Source organism: Myodes glareolus, chromosome 4 (assembly GCF_982192425.1).
Source record: "Myodes glareolus chromosome 4, mMyoGla1.1, whole genome shotgun sequence".
Taxonomy (NCBI): domain Eukaryota; kingdom Metazoa; phylum Chordata; class Mammalia; order Rodentia; family Cricetidae; genus Myodes; species Myodes glareolus.
In genome coordinates, this window is record NC_142029.1 from 17,874,191 (window position 1) to 17,892,380 (window position 18,190).

The following is an 18,190-nucleotide window of genomic DNA, read 5'->3' on the forward strand; positions in this document are numbered from 1 at the left end:
GGCCGTGACACCCCCACCCCCAGGCCGAGGAGATTAATTCAAAGGCCAAAAGGGGCCTTTATCAAGACCACTCCATTCTGCATGTTCTGCATAACTGTGGCTTATCCAGAGAGTAAAAGACCGAAGCCATGAAGCCTGTTCAGGGTGCACTCAGCCCCCGCCACAGAATGTCACACTGTAACTGTCTGCAAGACCTTGTTCTTGAAACTTGTTACAATGAATAGAAGGACAGGCATTTGTGTATAATTAGCATCTTGCTAAATAGGATTCTGGGTAGATGGCAGTTTGTGACAAGATAGTTGCTTTTTTTTTAAAGAATAAGCAGCTTTGTTAGGATTTAATTCATATACTGTCTAATTCAGCAGATCTTTTCTTTGTGTGTATGTGTTCGTGTGTGTGCTGGTGCACATACATGTGTCTGTGTATTATGGAGGTCAGCGATCCAGTGCCTTCCTCAATCATTCTCCATCTTAATTCTGAGATAGGGTCTCTCACTAAACCTGGCGCCCACTGATTCAGCTAGACTGGCTGGCCAGCGAGCCCTAGAGACCCTGCTGTCCCTCATCTCAGCAGCACTGGGGTCCCAGGCATACGCCATGCCCAGCTTTAGTGTATGGGTGCTAGAGACTAAACTTGAGCCTAAGGGGCAAGCACTTCACCAATAAAGACGTCTTTCCAGCTCTGATTCAGTGTGGTTTCTTTTTTAGTAGATTCACATATTTCCGCAACCATCACCACAGTCTGTTTAGAACATCATTTTTATCACCCCAAAAGGAAAACACATACCAGTCAGATGTCATCCTCCACCCCACGTATATAACTATTAATCTATTTTTTTGTCTCTATAAAATTGCCCATTCTGGAATTTTCGTTCAGTGGATCATGTAATAGTTGCTCCTTTGTGCCTGGCTTATTACACTCAGCATAATGCCCCGAGGGGCCAGCCATGTTGGTGTATGTGGTAGAATTTCACTCCTTTTAAAGTCTGCATAACATCCCATTATATAATGATACTATGTTTTCTTTATCCATTCACCCATCTATTAATGGGCGTTTGAGTTACTTCTATATTTTGACTATCATGAGTAATGTTTATAGAGGCATTTGGATGCAACTTTTTGTGAAAACTTATATTTTCATTTCCTCTTTTCAACTTTTATTTTATGTGTATAAATGTTTTGCCTGCATGTATGTCTGTATACCAAGTGCATGCCTGGTACCTGCAGAAACCTGATAAGGGCATCAGATCCCCCAGACGGGAGTGACAGATGGTTGTGAGCTGCCATGTGGGTGCTGGCAGTCGAACCTGGGTCCTCTAGGATAGCAGTCAGTGCTCTCGGCTACTGAGCCACCTCTCCAGTCTCTTTGCCCACCTAGGAACAGAACTTCCTGCTCCTATAAGAACTGTGTTTAGCATCTCAAGGAACTGACAGGCTCTTGACAAAAATGACAGCACTGTGATTTTTTTGAATTGTCAATTCCCCCCGGGGGGGGGGACAAAATTGTGAGGGTAGCAAGGCAAAAGCAAACAAACAAACAAACAAAACAAACAAAAAACTGAAAAAAAAACCAACAAAATTAAAACCGAACTCAAAGGTTTCTGTAGCTGCTGTTCTCCAGGGAGGATCTCCAGCTCTGGAGCAACCCCACTACCTGGTTTCTCACTTGAGCTCTGGTTCAGACATTCCAGGTGTGGGATCTGGCGTCTGGGAGTCAACCAGCTCTCCTGGAGCTTCTGGTCCTGGCGGTTCTATGGTTTGATTAGCAATGAACTCCAATTAAACTGGTGATAAAGGCATGGTCACAGACTCCAAAATATACACAAGTGAGCACAAGCTATTGCTGACAATGAGAACCTGTGATTTTTGACAGTTGCCTGGGTAGAGGAAGAACTGAAGTCTGGTAGTTCTGAGAATAAACAACAGAAAAACTGCCTCTAGAATCTTGTTAGCTCAGTCAGAGAGCATCGGACAAAAGAAGTTTCAGAGTCCAGCTTGCTTATGTGTGCAAGGGAATCCCTGGAAGACGGAAGATTCTGGAAGATGGAAGATTCTGAACTCTCTAATTTTTTAAAATCAGTACTATTTTTGTTTGGGAATAAAGTTCTTGAACTGACAAAATGTCTTGTAGGACCAAATTTCTGCTGAGCATCCAGGGATCACCGGAAGAGGAGTGGGGAAGAGAAAAGGACACAGATTCAGAAGAGCGGGGGAGCTCGAGGCAGAAAGTGTCCAGCCACAGGCTTTTAATCTCATTTTGCCCAAAGAGAAGAAGGAGGGCTTCCAAGATAGTGAGCAAGGGAAATTTTTCTTAGCCTACCTTTCTTTTCTCAAAGAACAAAAATTCCCATTGTTAAAAGTGAGCAAGAGAAAGAAACTGTTAGCTAACCTACACAAAACCAAATAGATAAAAGACAGTAAGGCACAGTGTTCTTCTGGATGATGAGACATACAGAACACCTTCTCAAGAAAAGAGAACACAACCAAATATTTTAAATGAACTCAAAGAAATTAAGGAAATGACAAATGTGTGAAAAAAAACCACAGTAAGATTAGAAAAAGCTTAAAAAGAAAGCCATTCAACCCGAGAACCTGGTCTACAAAGTCAGTTCCAGCACAGCCAGGGCTGTTACAGAGAAACTCTGTCACGAAGAACAAAAACAAAACAAAACAAACAAATAAACAAAGTCATTTTAGAAAAAAGAAAAAAAAATCCTGAGAAGATAAGTGGCAACTTAGACAGAAAAAGAACTAAAAACGATGATTTCATAAGTGAAGGCCAACATACAGGGAACATGCTCCTATTACCTACTTCATCGCCCTGTAACTTAGCGGGCTAAGACACCAGCACTGGGCCATGCTAGTGGATTCTGAACCTCTGCTGGGATGACTTGAGCCCCCAGCGTCCAGACGGCTGGGATGGGATCTACTTCAGGAGCCAGGAAGATCGCTCAGTTGGCAAGGGGCTCGCTGTGCAAGCATGAAGACCTACACCCCCAGCAGCCTTGTGAAATGCCAGATATGGCAGTGTAGGCCAGTAACCCCAGCACTGGGGCAGGGGTGAGTGCAAACTGCAGCTTACTGGACAGTCAGTCTAACCAATCAGCAAGCTCCAGGTTGAGTGATAGACTCACCCATTATAACTGTATACTTGAGATTGGTGGTGACACACAATCCTGCAACCGTGAAACAGTCACATTGACAAACTATTCCCTCTCCCTAAAACATTTTCTGATGGTTCTTTGTGGTCAAACTTTAGATCACCACTGAACAGAACCCATAAATTCAAACAACTTCATTTAGAAATTCTATCAAATGCTTAAAAATTAGGTAATCCAGTGTCACCTGATTTAGAATATAATACAAAAAAAGAAAAATTCCAAATTAGATTTGTCAGTAGGTATAACAGTAACCCAAACTTAACAAAGGTCAAACTGAAAACATAGAAAACATCAGTGCAAAAATGTGAAGTTATTTGTATTTGTGAAAGACACGATCAGATATGAAATAAACCCAAGGAATCAATGGGAAGGCTACTGCTCCAAGAGAAAGAAGTTCTGCAAAGCAACAAATTAGAAATCAACATGTAAAAGTCTATAACACTCATGGATATAGACCAGTCAGGCATGGTGATGCATGCCTGTAACCTCCATGCTTGGAAGAGGGAAGCAGCAGTAGGAGTTGAAGGCTGGCCTTGGCTACATAGCTAGTCCATGGGCAGCCTGGGCTACATTAGGTCCTGTCTCAAAAACAAAGCAAAGCTAAACAGGGCTAAGTCTGGGGTGTTCCCAGGGCTAAGCATCGCCCATGGATTGGATTCTCTTCTGATAAATATTTGGACAAAGGTGACTTAAAGGAGAAAGGGTGATTTGGTCATTCACAGTTTCAGGGAAAGAGTCCTTCATGGCAGAGAAGACTTAATAATCCTGTCTTTAAAAGAAAGAGAAAAACCATGTTTCTGATGACCCAGGCCTTGTGTGTGTTTGGTAAGTAGTCCGCATTTGGCTACATAACCAGCCTTTGTCTGGGTGGAGCTCGGTCTCACTACACAGTTCAGGCTTGCCTCCAATATGAGTGTCCCCTCCTTGACATCACCATTGCTGGTAATATTGATGTATACTGCCAGGCTTGCACTGAAATTATTTTTAATGGTTTTTTTTGACACGATGAACTAAAAATGGTATCAGTGTAATGTGTAACCAATATAAAGCCGGTAATTGGATCGTGTATGTCTTAGTCACAGTTCTCTTGCTGTGAACAGGCCCCATGACCAACCAAGGCAACTCTTATAAAAGAAAACATCTAATTGGAGGCTTGCCTATAATTTCAGAGGTGAATCCATTATCGCCATGGTGAGGCAAAGGGCAGCAGACAGAGAGAGAGAGAGAGAGAGACCCTGGGCCTTTCACCTTCAGTGACACAGTCCTCCAATAAGGCCATACTTCCTAATCCTTCCCAAAGAGTTCCACTAACCAGGGACCAAGTCTTCAAACATGTGAGCCTATGGGAGCCATTCTCATCCAAACCACCACAATAGATACTCTCTTTATATTGGGTCTTTAAGTGTGTGGTTCACATTTGAAGATTTATGTATTTTCGTTTATTATTGTATTACATGTGTATAGATACTTTGCCTGGTGCTCGAGGAGGTCAGAAGAGGACATTAGATCCTCTGGAGCAGAGTTAAAGCAGGTTGTAAGTAGCCATGTGGTACTGGAAATCAAACCTAGTCCTCTGGAAGAACAGTCAGTGCTCTTAACCACTGAGCCATCTCTCCAGTTCCATTTTTAAAAATCTATTTATTTTGATTAGTTTACTTTTGAAACAGATCCCAAATTAATCCTACATTTTTATCAGAAGCACTAAATCTGCATCTGTTTCCATAAAATTTACACACCAAAGTGTAAAGGATTTCCAAGTTTCCCCAAAACAGATTCAAATGGTCCCTTTTATATTCAAATTCGTATTAACTGTGCTTAAATTCCATTGAAAATTTAGGTCTTTAGTCACACTCGCCACTCTTCAAAAGCATGCTTGTCCTAGATGTTGGTTTTTGATGGATTGGTTTTTCTAATCTTATTTGTGAATATGGGTAGGTGTGCATGCATGAATGCGTGCATGTGTGCGTGCATGTGTGCGTGTGTGTGCGTGCGTGTGCACACATGCGTGTGCAGAGGGCTATGGGTTAAACTTTAGTGCCATTCCTCAGCCATCATCCACCTTGTTTTAGGAGACACAATTTCTCATTAAGACCCGAGACTCCTCCAATTAGGTTAGGCTGGTTGCCAGGAAAGCTGTGGGATCCATCTAGATCCATCATCTCTGTACCTCCTCAGTGCCAGGGTTAGAAGAAGAGGCTTCCTTAAACCATGTCCCTATTTTTATGGTGTTCTAGGGGTTTAACTCATGTCCTCATGCTAATCCATAAGCACTTTGCTGACTGAACTAGCCCCCCAGTCCTCTGTTTTGATTTAGTCTTGAGGCTGTTGTACATAGGTTTTTGTGTCATTGTCAAACGTGACTATGTACTAGACAGAGAGACTTTATAGAAATTTTTAACCAAAAATAACAAGAAGGAAGCAAATATATAAGGAAATTTGCAGACTAAAGAGACTTAGGGACTACTAAAGAGACTCCTTTCATCCTTTATTTTAATCAATATTCAAACTACAAAATAAAAAATTAGGAAAAAATATGTGCTACCAAATACTCCAGACTGAAAAAAAATACAAAATTAAAGTTATTATGGAATAAAATTGGCCTTGAATTTTTTTCTCATTAATTCATTTAGAAACAGAACCTCAGATAGTCCAGGCTGGTCTTGAACTATCGGTGTAACTGAGGATGACCTAGAACTTTCGATCTCCCTGCATTCATTTCCTGATTGCTGGGATTCTAGGCATGCATCACTATACCTAGTTCATGTGGTGCTTGATGGAGACAGAACCAGGGTCTGGGCTTCATGCATTCAAGACTGTCACACTGTCAACTGAGCTACACACCCAGCCCCAAGTCTCGATAATTACTGAGCTAATGACAGGTAAACTGAGAGCTTTGTATGTCCCCTGAGGAAGCTGGTGCTGAGGTGCCCCAAAATAGCAAAACCAATGGATGCTTTTAGTCTTTAAAATGGTATAATATTTGTATAACTTTATGCAGCCTCCTGCAAGCTTTCAACTCTCTCTAGATTATTTATGATACCTGTGCTGCCTAGTTTTCTGTCTATTCGACACAAGCAAGAGTCATAAACGAGGAGGGAACCTGAGCTGAGAAAATGCCTCTCTAAGATCCAGCTGTAGGCAAGTCTGGAGGGCATTTTTCTTAGTTAGTCACTGTCTGGGGTGGACCCAGGCCATCGTGGGTGATGCTGTCCCCGGGCTGTTGGTCCTAGGCTCTGTAAGAAAGCAGGCGGAGCGGCCATGGAAAGCAAGCCAGTAAGCAGCACTCCTCCCTGGCCTCTGCATTAGCTCCTGCTTCCAGGTTCCTGCCCTGTTTGAGTTCCTTTCTGACTTCCCTCAGTAATGGACTACAATTTGAGAGTGTAATCTGAATAAACCCTTACCTCCCCAAGTGGTTTTGTGTTTTATCACAGCAATAGTAACCCTAACTAAGACAGTACCTAACTCAATATAAATAGCTTGTCATGACGGACTGTTCAGAGAAGAACTTCAGGAGTGTCTGTACATGTTTCCCACCAGCATAATTTCGTGTGTGTGTGTGTGTGTGTGTGTGTGTGTGTGTGTGTGTGTGTCTAGAAGAGAGAATGGTTTCAAGGTTGTCTATGACAGCATATAGATCTGTATTGTTGGGTAAGAAATAGTGTCCCCAAGACGATACATGTGACACAGTCGTGCTTGTTTGTGGGTACCATCTGTCGTGTAGGAGATGTCTCTACTCTTCTGCCATCTGATTCTCCCCTCCCATAACACACAATATATTGTAGATAGATACATTTTTAATTTTGTGCACGGACATCCGCCTCGCAATTAAGAAGTCTATGTAGCTGTCCATCACGTGGACATGTCAGATTTATCCTAACTACTCTGCTGCTGACTGATATCTGAGTTCTTTCCAAATGTTTCGTTACTAGAAGCAAGAGCCATGATGAAGGCTTTTCTTTCACACATCCTTTTACATCATGTGGTTATGTCCTCAGGATAAGTTCCAGGAAGGGGAACGGTTGGGCAAAAACAGCCAAGAACGGCTTTAAAAGCAGGCTTTGAAAAGATGGGACCCACAGCACCAGCCTGGGACAGATGCCAAGCAGTTCTGAGCTTACCCTGGGCTCCAGGTATTCAGTACCAGTCCTGTGGCTATGGCACACTGGGCTTCTGATTCTGGGCAGTGATCTGATTCGTTAAGTCTGCAGTCTGCAGTGGAATCCAGGAACATGAATTTTTAAACAAACTTGTAGCTGATTCTAATGCAGGTGGTCAGGGAGTCCATTGGTAAAAGACCACTTATCATTCCTGGCTCCTCATCAGTGTCTACAGGGATGTTCTGGAAAACACACAGCCTTGTCCAAAGCCCCCGAAAATGTCCTTCTCAGCAGACATGAGCCTGTGCTAGTTTGTGAACATACTGAACATGCAGAGCTGGAAAGAGAATATACCACGAGACATCTTGGCTTCTCTCCCCTTCGCAATCTTAAATCTACCCCTATTTTCGTGTACCCCCTTCTTCCTCTCTGCATTTCACCTCACCTCTCTCCCAAGCAACCTCATTGTCGAACTTAATTGCTAATAATGTTTTCTCTGTGCCAATTTAACACATGCAAAATAGTTCTTTTCAAATGTTTACATTATATATGCTAATCAAGCAGAGTTCTGAGAGAACAAGCAGCAGAGACCAATTTGATTGGATGTTTGATACAGAAAAGGGGGTGTCTTGGAAAGATGCTGAAGATGGACATGCTATTGCATGCCTGTAGAATTCTAGCACATGTGAGTGGGAGGCAGGAGGATGACAAGTTTGAGGTCAGTCTGGGTTACGTGGTGAATTCAAAGTCATCATGGGCTGCCTAGCAATACCCTGTCAAGAAGAAAGAAAGAAAGAAAGAAAGAAAGAAAGAAAGAAAGAAAGAAAGAAAGGAAGGAAGGAAGGAAGGAAGGAAGGAAGGAAGGAAGGAAGGAAGAAAGGAAGGAAGGAAGAAAAAACTGAGCTAGGCATGGTGACAGTCTCAGTCTCAGTACTTGGGAACCCAGCCCAGCTCTGGAAGGCTAAGAGTTCAAGTCCTGTCAGAGCTACATAGAAAGACTCTGTTCATCCCCCGCATCCTTGCCCACCCCCCCCCCCAAATACCGAATAATTAGGAGACCTCTATGTGAGTTGAGAACCAGCTTAAGGCTGTTCTGCTAGGACCACCATCCCTAGCAATGCCTTAAAGTAAGCTGTATGGATAGTTTTTGCAGTGGGCCCTGTGGCCCTGATAGGGAGGCAAAGGGGATTCACCTCCAGCCAGCAGCCCCCCGCCCCGCCCACTCCACACCTTCCTTTTTATCTCTCTATCCCTCTTGGTTGTGACTCTGCTGTCACCCCAACTCTGAAGCCTTGTTGGCCTTGCTCAAAAAAGCAGGGACAGCCCTCCTCCAGCTGTGTTTACACCTTTCCTGGTTTCTCATGCTGTGCTGACCTCAGGGGGCTAAAGGTTAGAGTCTTGAAGGTGACTGTGAGAATCTCCTTCTTCCAACTCTGTGTCTCCTGGGATGTGGCGTATTAGTTTCATATTATCATAAAAAAACTGGGAATATCTTCATGAGTCCCAGAGGGGCCCTGAGCCTTTAGTGCTGGGGGAAAGATCTGCTTAACGGATGCAGCCCTGAGAGACCAAGTAGAAGGTTCAATATGCAAACATGGAGAAAAATGGTGGTTGCCACCATCCCAGTAGAAACTTTCTGTGCCGTGTTTCTAAATGGATGTCATCTTATTTAAAATAAGACAGGGTCCTGCATACTGTTAGGCCTTTTAACTTAGACATAAACATAATCGTATGTCCCATGCAAGCATGAGGACCTAAATTTGATCCCCAGAAACCACTTAAAAATGCACAGTGACACATGTACACATATACGCATGCACATGTATTTAAGAGACAGAGCGCTCCTGTCCTGAGAACCGATGACCCTGACAGAAGAACCCAAACTCCTAACATCCCTAGCCCCAAGCCTCCACTCCTATGGTGTTGGTTGTCTTTCTTTCGCATTAGTTAGGAGTTCCTCCTATTGCTGTGAAAAAACACCACGAACAAAAATAAACTTGGGGATAAAAGGGCTTCTTTCATCTTCCTCGTTTGGGAAAGTCAAGGCAGGACCCTGGACACAGGAACTCTGGCTGGCTCCCTGCAGTTTGTTCAGCCTGCTTTCTGACAGCACCCTGGACGACCAGCTCAGGGGTTGCACTGCTCTCTGAGGGTTGGGCCTTCCCACGTCAATCATGTGTTCAAGAAAATACATCATGTATTCAAGAAAATACATCACACTCCTGCCCTCAAGCCAGTCTTGTGGGGTCATTTTCTCAACCGAGGTTCCCTCTTCCAAAATGACCCTAACTCATATCAAGTTGATATAAAACTAACTTTGTACACCATTCATGTTTTTCGCGGTGGCATTCGGAATACATAGTTATAAGATATTCTCCTTTTTTTGAGCATCGTTTTTAAATTTTTTATTTTTTAATTTTTGTGCACTGATGTGAAGGTGTCAGATGTCAGATCCCCTGGAACAGGAGTTACAGGCAGCTGTGAGCTGCCATGTGGGTGCTGGGAATTGAACCCAGGTCCTCTGGAAGTGCAGTTCTTAACTGTTGAGCCATTTCTCCAGCCCCTTGACACTCATTCTTATTTGCAAGTTTCTTTCATTTTAGAATCAATATAAAGCACCATGAGATGAGGGGGAGCCAGGTTTAAGAAAAAAATCCAGAATACAATTAGAAGAGGAAAATCCTGGTAGAGAATGAATCTTGTTTAGTTTTCTGTTGCCAACTGGGTGTCCTCTGGTATAATAATTGTTTGGCAGGATTCAGGGGTTTTCTATGTAAAAAATTTGTGACAGCTAAGTCCAGATTTCCCATAGTACATTTGGAAAAACAGAGATCTATTAGGTCCTCTGGGAGAACCAAGCTGAGAAGAGACATGCGAGGCTGATCCCTGTGGAAGGCTGAAGGGCTCTAGAAGGAGTCCTGGGAGGAAGCAGGGGTGCATGAAGAGGGTCATGCAGTCCAGTGCTGGTAGGAGAGCGGAGGAGGTTGGTACCTAGAGCCCCAGGCTTTCAGAAAGCCTCTGCCGGCTCCTGGGAAGCTATGAGACCCAGGGAAGCACCAAGAAGACTTCTACTTGAGTCAGGAAGGTGGGGGCTGGAGCTCCTCCGTGCTGCAATGGCGATTGACTGTCCAGAAAGAGATGGGGTCAGTTTAAAGACGGACTTGACTCCCAAGGTCTTACAGCTGGAGGCTGACCATCACCCCACTCCCTGTAGAAAAATGTCACATTTCTTCTTGGAAGGAGCTATGGGTGTCATTACTTCAAGGATGTCATAGCAGGCTCTAATAACATTTTCACTCAGAAGCTTTATACTTAAAAAAGTTAAAGCAATGCATCTATGCCATAATTACTTTAAGCACACAGAAAAACATAAAAAAGAAAAATAAAGATAGCTGTTATCCCATTAGAGGTTTTCTGCACAATAAATCTAAATGGATGTCATTGTATTTAAGAATAACATTGTGTCCGACACATTGCTTAAGTCCTTTTAACTTAAAATCTAGACAGACTCATATGTCCCTAATTTCTATAATCTTTTGTGATTTGTAATTACCGTGTGGTGTTCCTGAGTATAAATAGACCTTAATCTGTTTTAAGTGCTGCCCTGTGGCTCCACATTCTAGACGGTACAGCTTCCCTGTCACCGTAGGCATCACTGCAATGGCAACCCAGGAATCAGAACCCGCCTTCTGAAATCTCTGAGGCTCGCAGGACTGCCTCGGTGACTCATCTGCAGCTCCCTTGTCTTGGCAGTGAAGATGTGCCAGTGTCTGTCAGGGTCCTGAGGAGACGAAGAACCAGGTCCTCCTCGCAGTTTAGGGAGGCCAGAGTCCTCTTCTTCTGGTTCATTCCTGTGAAGAATCATGGCCTTCTTGAGTTTTGTTGTTTGTTTGTTGTTGTGATTAGACATTTATGCTGTTTTATGAAAGTTAACCTCCAGTTCCCTTCAAGGAGAAGCGAGGGGGAAAATACCCACCACCGCAGACCCTCGGTGGAGTCACGTCATGACAAGAATGGCTTCCCAGCCTTCCCTGGGAACAATCTCAGCCTAGTGCACAGTGTCGTACTCTCAGTGACTATTTGGAGGAATGCCACAGGGAGTCCAGAGATTACTATTGTCTTCCTTAGAACTCTCTCTGGATGCTTGAAGTTGACCCCTATACTCTGACCATTGGGTCCTCTTCCACACAAGAACAGAACCTGGCTGGTCCACCAGCAAAGAGGTTAGTAGTGAGTGAGGTACACTACTTGAAGGTGGTAATCAGAAGCCACAGAAACTGAAAAATAATACAGACTAGACTCTGTTTATACTAGCTACCTTTCTCACTGTTATGACAAAAGACCTGACAAGAGGTAGTTTAAGGAAGAAAAGGGCTCATCCTGGATCACAGTGCTGGGGGACGCATTCCAGTATGGGGGGAAGGCACAGTGATGGGCGTGGAAGGCCAGCTGGTCAGAGGCACCTGCTGTCTGGAAGCAGAGAGTTGAGGAAATGGAGCTGGGCCATAAAATCTCAACAACCCCCATCCCCCATCTTCCTCAACCATCCCCAAAGACCCACTTCCTCCAGCAAAGTCCTGCCTCTTAAAATCCTTAAACCTCCCCAAAACCACCTCTAGCTAAGAACAAGGGATTCAAACACATTAGCCTATAGGGGACATTTGACACTCAAACCGTATCGGTGTTCCTCATTTTCTCGCAAACACAGTTTTCTGGGACAAAGGGGACAGTTTTCATTGGAGTAGGTTCAGAGTTTTTCCTGCCCTTCTTCCTGGGATTGAAGCTAGGTCTCTGGGTTTAGATAGTGTGGGGAGAGCTGTCCCTGGTCCGCCATCTTTATTCTGCATCTCCTGACATCTGCTGGGCTGAATGACCATAATCCCTGCAGACCCCACACAGACATCCTCTGAGATGTGGCAAACTCACCAACTGCCAAACAGCCCACCATCCACGCTGGCTGCTCTGTAGCCTTCTTTTCCTACTTTTCTGATTTTCCTAAGTTTTCTCCTGTAAACATGTAGCACTTTCGAAGTCGAAAAATAAAAGGCATTAAAATACGTTCATTAAAACGTGCCTTTAAGTATCTTCTTTATTTCCTATGGTAAAATTATAATAAGACAGGTCCTGTGTGTGGTGGGGTCCTGTCTTGGGACTTGGGACACGCTCTGGATGAAAGTCAGCACTTGCAAAGTAGGACAATTCAAGCTGAAGAGACAGCTAATAACCCATCTAGGAATGTGGCTATCAGGTGTTGATAAAGATGCCTGGAGGATGCTCTGACTCCATGTGTGCAGGAAGACTGGGCAGTGACTGGGAGTAAACAAAGCTGCCCTGCCTTGCTATATTCTTGATGGCAAAAGCAGGATTGTCTCGCCAGGCAATGAGCTAAACATACACACACTGGCTCAGTAGAGAATGCAGTGTTCTTCTGGGAGGACCCTGACTATGCAAACATGATTATACACATTACTTCCTTCTTCTCCTCCTGTGAAATGGATACTCAGCTTTAAGATTATGGTCCCTGTAGCCAAAACCCAGTTTTTTCCCTGGGTCTCTGGCATTGCCCAGAGAAGAGAATGACATGTTCAATCTGAATAAAAGCTCTGAGTGTCTGGGTCAGCACAGGTGTGGGGATGTGACTTTAGAGTACTGAGTTTGATCTGTGATTGACCTTTCCAGAAAGTGATATGGCAATGTGTGTCAATAGCCTTTCAAAAGTCCACATTCAAAATTCAAACACAGATTTATGGGTGATGGTTACATTATGACTACCATAAAGTGATTAAAAAAAAAAAGGAAGCAACCTCAATAAGAAAGGAAAGAGATCAAGTAAATCCTGGTGTACCCTACACTGGCCCAGTATAGAGACATTATAACATTTTTCATAATAAAGGAAACCTCAACAGATACAAAAGGATTGGAATAAGCTCATGTATCTTATTGGATCACCCTGACTTAAAGTTAGAATTTGACAACACTAGCTTCAGAAAGCCCACAAACACGTGTAAATTGAACAATCATCACCCGAATCACCAATGGGTCAAGGAAGAAATAAAGAAAGAAATTAAAGTCTTCCTAAAATTCAGTGAAAATAACCACACAACATACCCAAATTTATGGGACACAATGAAAGCAGTGTTAAGAGGAAAGTTCATAGCACTAAATGCCTACATAAAGAAGCTGGAAAAATCCCACACTAGTGAGTTAACAGAACACCTAAAAGTGTTAGAACAAAAAGAAGTAAACTCATTCATGAGGAGTAGACAAGAGGAAATAATCAAATTGGGAGCTGAAATCAACAAAATAGAAACAAAGAAAACAATATAAAGAATCAATGAGACAAAGAGTTGGTTCTTTAAGAAAAATCAACAACTTTATCCAAATTAACCAAAAGGCATAGAGAGAATATACAAATTAACAAAATCAGAAATGAAAAGGAGGGCATAACAACAGACACAGAGGAAATCCAGAGAATCATCAGGTCATACTTCAAAAACTTGTACTCCACAAAATTGAAAAACTTAAAGTAAATGGACAATTTTCAGAATAAGTATCACTTACCAAAATTAAACCAAGACCAGATAAGCAAATTAAAATAGACCTATAACTGTTAAGAAAATAGAAACAGTCGTCAAAAGTCTCCCAACAGAAAAAAGTCCAGGAACAGATGGTCTCAGTGCAGAATTCTACCAGACTTTCAGAGAACTAATACCAATACTCCTCAAATTGCTCCACACAATAGAAACAAAAGAAACATTGCCAAAGACTTTTTGTACAAGGCAACAGTTACCCTTATTCCCAAACCACACAAAGACATAACTAAGAAAGAGAATTACAGACCAGTATCCCTCATGAACATTGATGCAAAAATACTCAATAAAATACTGGCAAAGCAAATCCAAGAACTCATCAGAAAAAAAATCCACCATGATCAAGTAGGTTTCATCCCAGAGATTCAGGGATGATTCAACACACAAAATCCGTCAATGTAATCCACCATGTAAACAAACTGAAAGAAAAAAAGCACAATATCATCTCATTAGGTGCTAAAATAGCCTTTGGCAAAATTCAACACCTGTTCATGATAAAAGTCTTGGAGAGATCAGGAATACAAGGAACATACCTAAACATAATAAAAGCAATATACAGCAAACCAACAACCAACATCAACTAAATGGAGAGAAGCTCAAAGCGATCCCACTGAAATCAGGAACAAGACAAGGTTGTCTGCTCTCTTCATATCTATTCAATATTGTACTTGAGGTTCTAGCTAGAGCAATAAGACAACAACAGGAGATACAGGGGATACAAATAGGAAAAGAAGTCAAACTTCCACTATTTGCTGAAAATATGATAGTATACATAAGTGATCCCAAAAATTCTACCAAGGAACTCCTACAGCTCATAAACACCTTCAGTAATGTAACAGGATACAAGAATAACTCAAAAAAATCAGTAGCCCTCCTTTATACAGATGATAAATGGGTTGAGAAAGAAATTCGAGAAACATCACCCTTTACAATAGCCCAAATAACATAAAATATCTTGGGGTAGCTTTAACCAAACAAGTGAAAGACCTGTATCGTAAGAAATTTAAATCTTTGAAGAAAGAAATTGAAGAAGACACCAGAAAATGGAAAGATCTCACATGTTCTTTGGTCAGTAGAATAAACATAGTAAAAACGGCAATCTTACCAAAAAGCAATCTACAGATTCAATGCAATGCCCATTAAAATCCCAGTAAAATTCTTCACAGATCTCAAAAGAAGAATACTCAACTTCATACAGAAAAACAAAACAAAACAAAAAAACCTCAGGATAGGCACAACAATCCTGTATAACAAAGGAAATTCTGGAGTCATCACAATCCCTGACTTCAAACTCTACTATAGAGCTACAGTATTGAAAACAGCCTGGTATTGGCATAAAAACAGACAGGAAAACCAATGGAACCAAATCAAAGACCTAGATATCAATCCACATACCTACGAACACCTTATTTTTGACAAAGAAGCTAAAAATATCAAATGGAGAAAAGAAAGCATATTTAACAAATTGTGCTGGCATATCTGGACATCAACATGTAGAAGAGTGAAAACAGGTCCATATATATCGCCATGCACAAAACTCAAGTCCAAATGGATCAAACCTCAACATAAAAGCAACTACACTGAACCTCACAGACGAGAAGGTGGAAAGTATACTTGAATGCATTGACACAGGAGACCATTTCCTAAATATAACCCCAGCAGCACAGACACTGAGAGAAATAATTAATGTAACATGAGGGGCCGGCTTGTTGGGATTTCCGTCCCGCCCGGTACCCCAACAGCCGGCAAATCCCAAAGAGAAATTACACACAGGACTCCATAGGATTATAAACTGATTGGCTCATTAGGTCAGGCTTCTTGTTAACTCTTATAACTTATATTAACCCATTATTCTCATCTATGTTAGCCATAATGGCTCAGTACCTTTTCCAGCGGGGGCAGCTTACATGTTGCTTCTTCAGTGATCTGCGCAGGAGTGCCGGAGGGACCTTCCTCCTCCATAACCTTATTCTATTCTCTTTGCCCCGCCTCTACTTCCTGTCTGGTTGACCCGCCTATACTGCCTGCCTGGCCAATCAGCGTTTTATTAAAATACATGATTGACAGAATACAGATAATTCTCCCGCACCATTTCCCTCTTTTTTTTTTTTTTTTTTAAACAAAGGAAAATACTCATGGTCCATTTGTTGGGAATGTGGGCGTAGTATTTCAGGCTACTTCCTGCTGGTTGGGGGCGCTGATGATCTTATGGGGACCTAAAGAAAATTTAGAGTTATAATCAAGTCCTGACTGAAGTATCCTGGGAGTCTTGATCATCTCAGGCTGCAGTCTTGAATCAGTTCTGGATGTAGAACTCTGTCATCTGGGCCATCTGTTCCTATCGGAGATTTTTCAGGTGGCCTCCCTTGGTCAAAGGTGATTATTCTTAACTCTGAATAAATCCAGAGTCTCTCGTTTTCTGTGGAAACAAAAGCAAAATCTCTTCTCCAAAGTAACATACCTTTTGACTTCAGTTTTGAAGCCAAGGTATTTTCAAAATTCCTATCTTGGGTTAGTTCAGCAGCATTTATAAACAAAAGTCTTTTAGCAGTTGTTGCTCCTTCCTCAGCAATCAAACAATTTAAAGAGAGCATAATAGCATACAGTATGAAGATTCTCTGTGCATTTTCCATCTTTATGTGGCTTTATTTTAACCTCTATTTCTTTTATTTTTACTTTTACTTTTTGAGACAGGATCTTTGTATATCTTTGTCCTGGAATAACACTGTAGACCAGGCTGCCTTTGAACTCACAGAGATCCTCCTGTCTCTGCCTCCCCAGTGCTGGGATTAAAGGTGTATGCTACCACACCTTGAACTCACAGAGATCTGTCTCTGCCTCCCAGGCATTGGAATTAAAGGCGTGTACTACCACACCTTGAGGTCACAGAGGTCAATCTACCTCTACCCCTTGAAGTCACAGAGGTCAATATGCCTCTGCCTCCCAGGCATTGGGATTAAAGGTGTGTTCTACCACACCCAACTACTCTCTTTCTTCCCTTTTTACCCTAAGAACTTTAACCTTTAACCTGCATGTATTTTTAACACCCTGTAAACTCTTTAGAGGTTTTCTTCATCTTTGAACCTCTCTTTACTGTATCTCTCTCTCTTTTTTGACTACATGAGTCTTTAAGGAGAAGATTAAAGCCGTGGCTTTGACAGCTAGATCCAGCCCATTTCTTAGCTTTCCAGACTCATGGCTGAGATACCAGCCAGAGCTGTGTTCACTGCCACAACTCTATGGCGTTTCAAGGTCCCTGCTAGCAAGCAAGCTATAGTATTCTGCTCACAGACCACACTCAGTCAGACTGCCTGCCTGAAAGAGTCAGAGTTTGCCCTGGCAGGACAGCCCAGAAAGCCAGCATTTTAAAACAGCGCAGCTTTTTTCCTGCTATGGCTGAAAACCGAAAAGCATGCGTTCAGCTTTTCACCAACACCATTTAAGTGTTTCGCGGCAGGACCTCTTAATGAGCTGCAGGCTTTTGCAGCTAAAGCTGAGTCAGGAAGCCTCTCTTAGATGAGAGTCTTGCTTGCCTCTAGCAAACAGAGCAGACCCGAGAAATTGCTGCTACCAAGAAACCACACACAATGCTGTCATTTTGTTCTAGAATTACTTGCCAAGCTGTCTCAGGCTTTATGTGGATACAGTTGTCCACACGTTGGCGCCATTTGTAACATGAGGGGCCGGCTTGTTGGGATTTCCGTCCCGCCCGGTACCCCAACAGCCGGCAAATCCCAAAGAGAAATTACACACAGGACTCCATAGGATTATAAACTGATTGGCTCATTAGGTCAGGCTTCTTGTTAACTCTTATAACTTATATTAACCCATTATTCTCATCTATGTTAGCCATAATGGCTCAGTACCTTTTCCAGCGGGGGCAGTTTACATGTTGCTTCTTCAGTGATCTGCGCAGGAGTGCCGGAGGGACCTTCCTCCTCCATAACCTTATTCTATTCTCTTTGCCCCGCCTCTACTTCCTGTCTGGTTGACCCGCCTATACTGCCTGCCTGGCCAATCAGCGTTTTATTAAAATACATGATTGACAGAATACAGATAATTCTCCCGCACCAAATTAATATATGGGACCTCCTGAAACTGAGAAACTTCTGTAAAGCAAAGGACACAGTCAACAAGACAAAACGACAGCCTACAGAACAGGAAAAGATCTTCACCAACCCCACATTGGACAGAGTACTGATCTCCAAAATATACAAAGAACTCAAGAAATTGGTCATCAAAAAAACAAGTAACCCAATTTTTAAAAATGGGGTACAGACCTAAATAGAAAACTCTCAACAGACAAATCTCAAATGGCTGAAAGCCACAAAGAAATGTTCAAC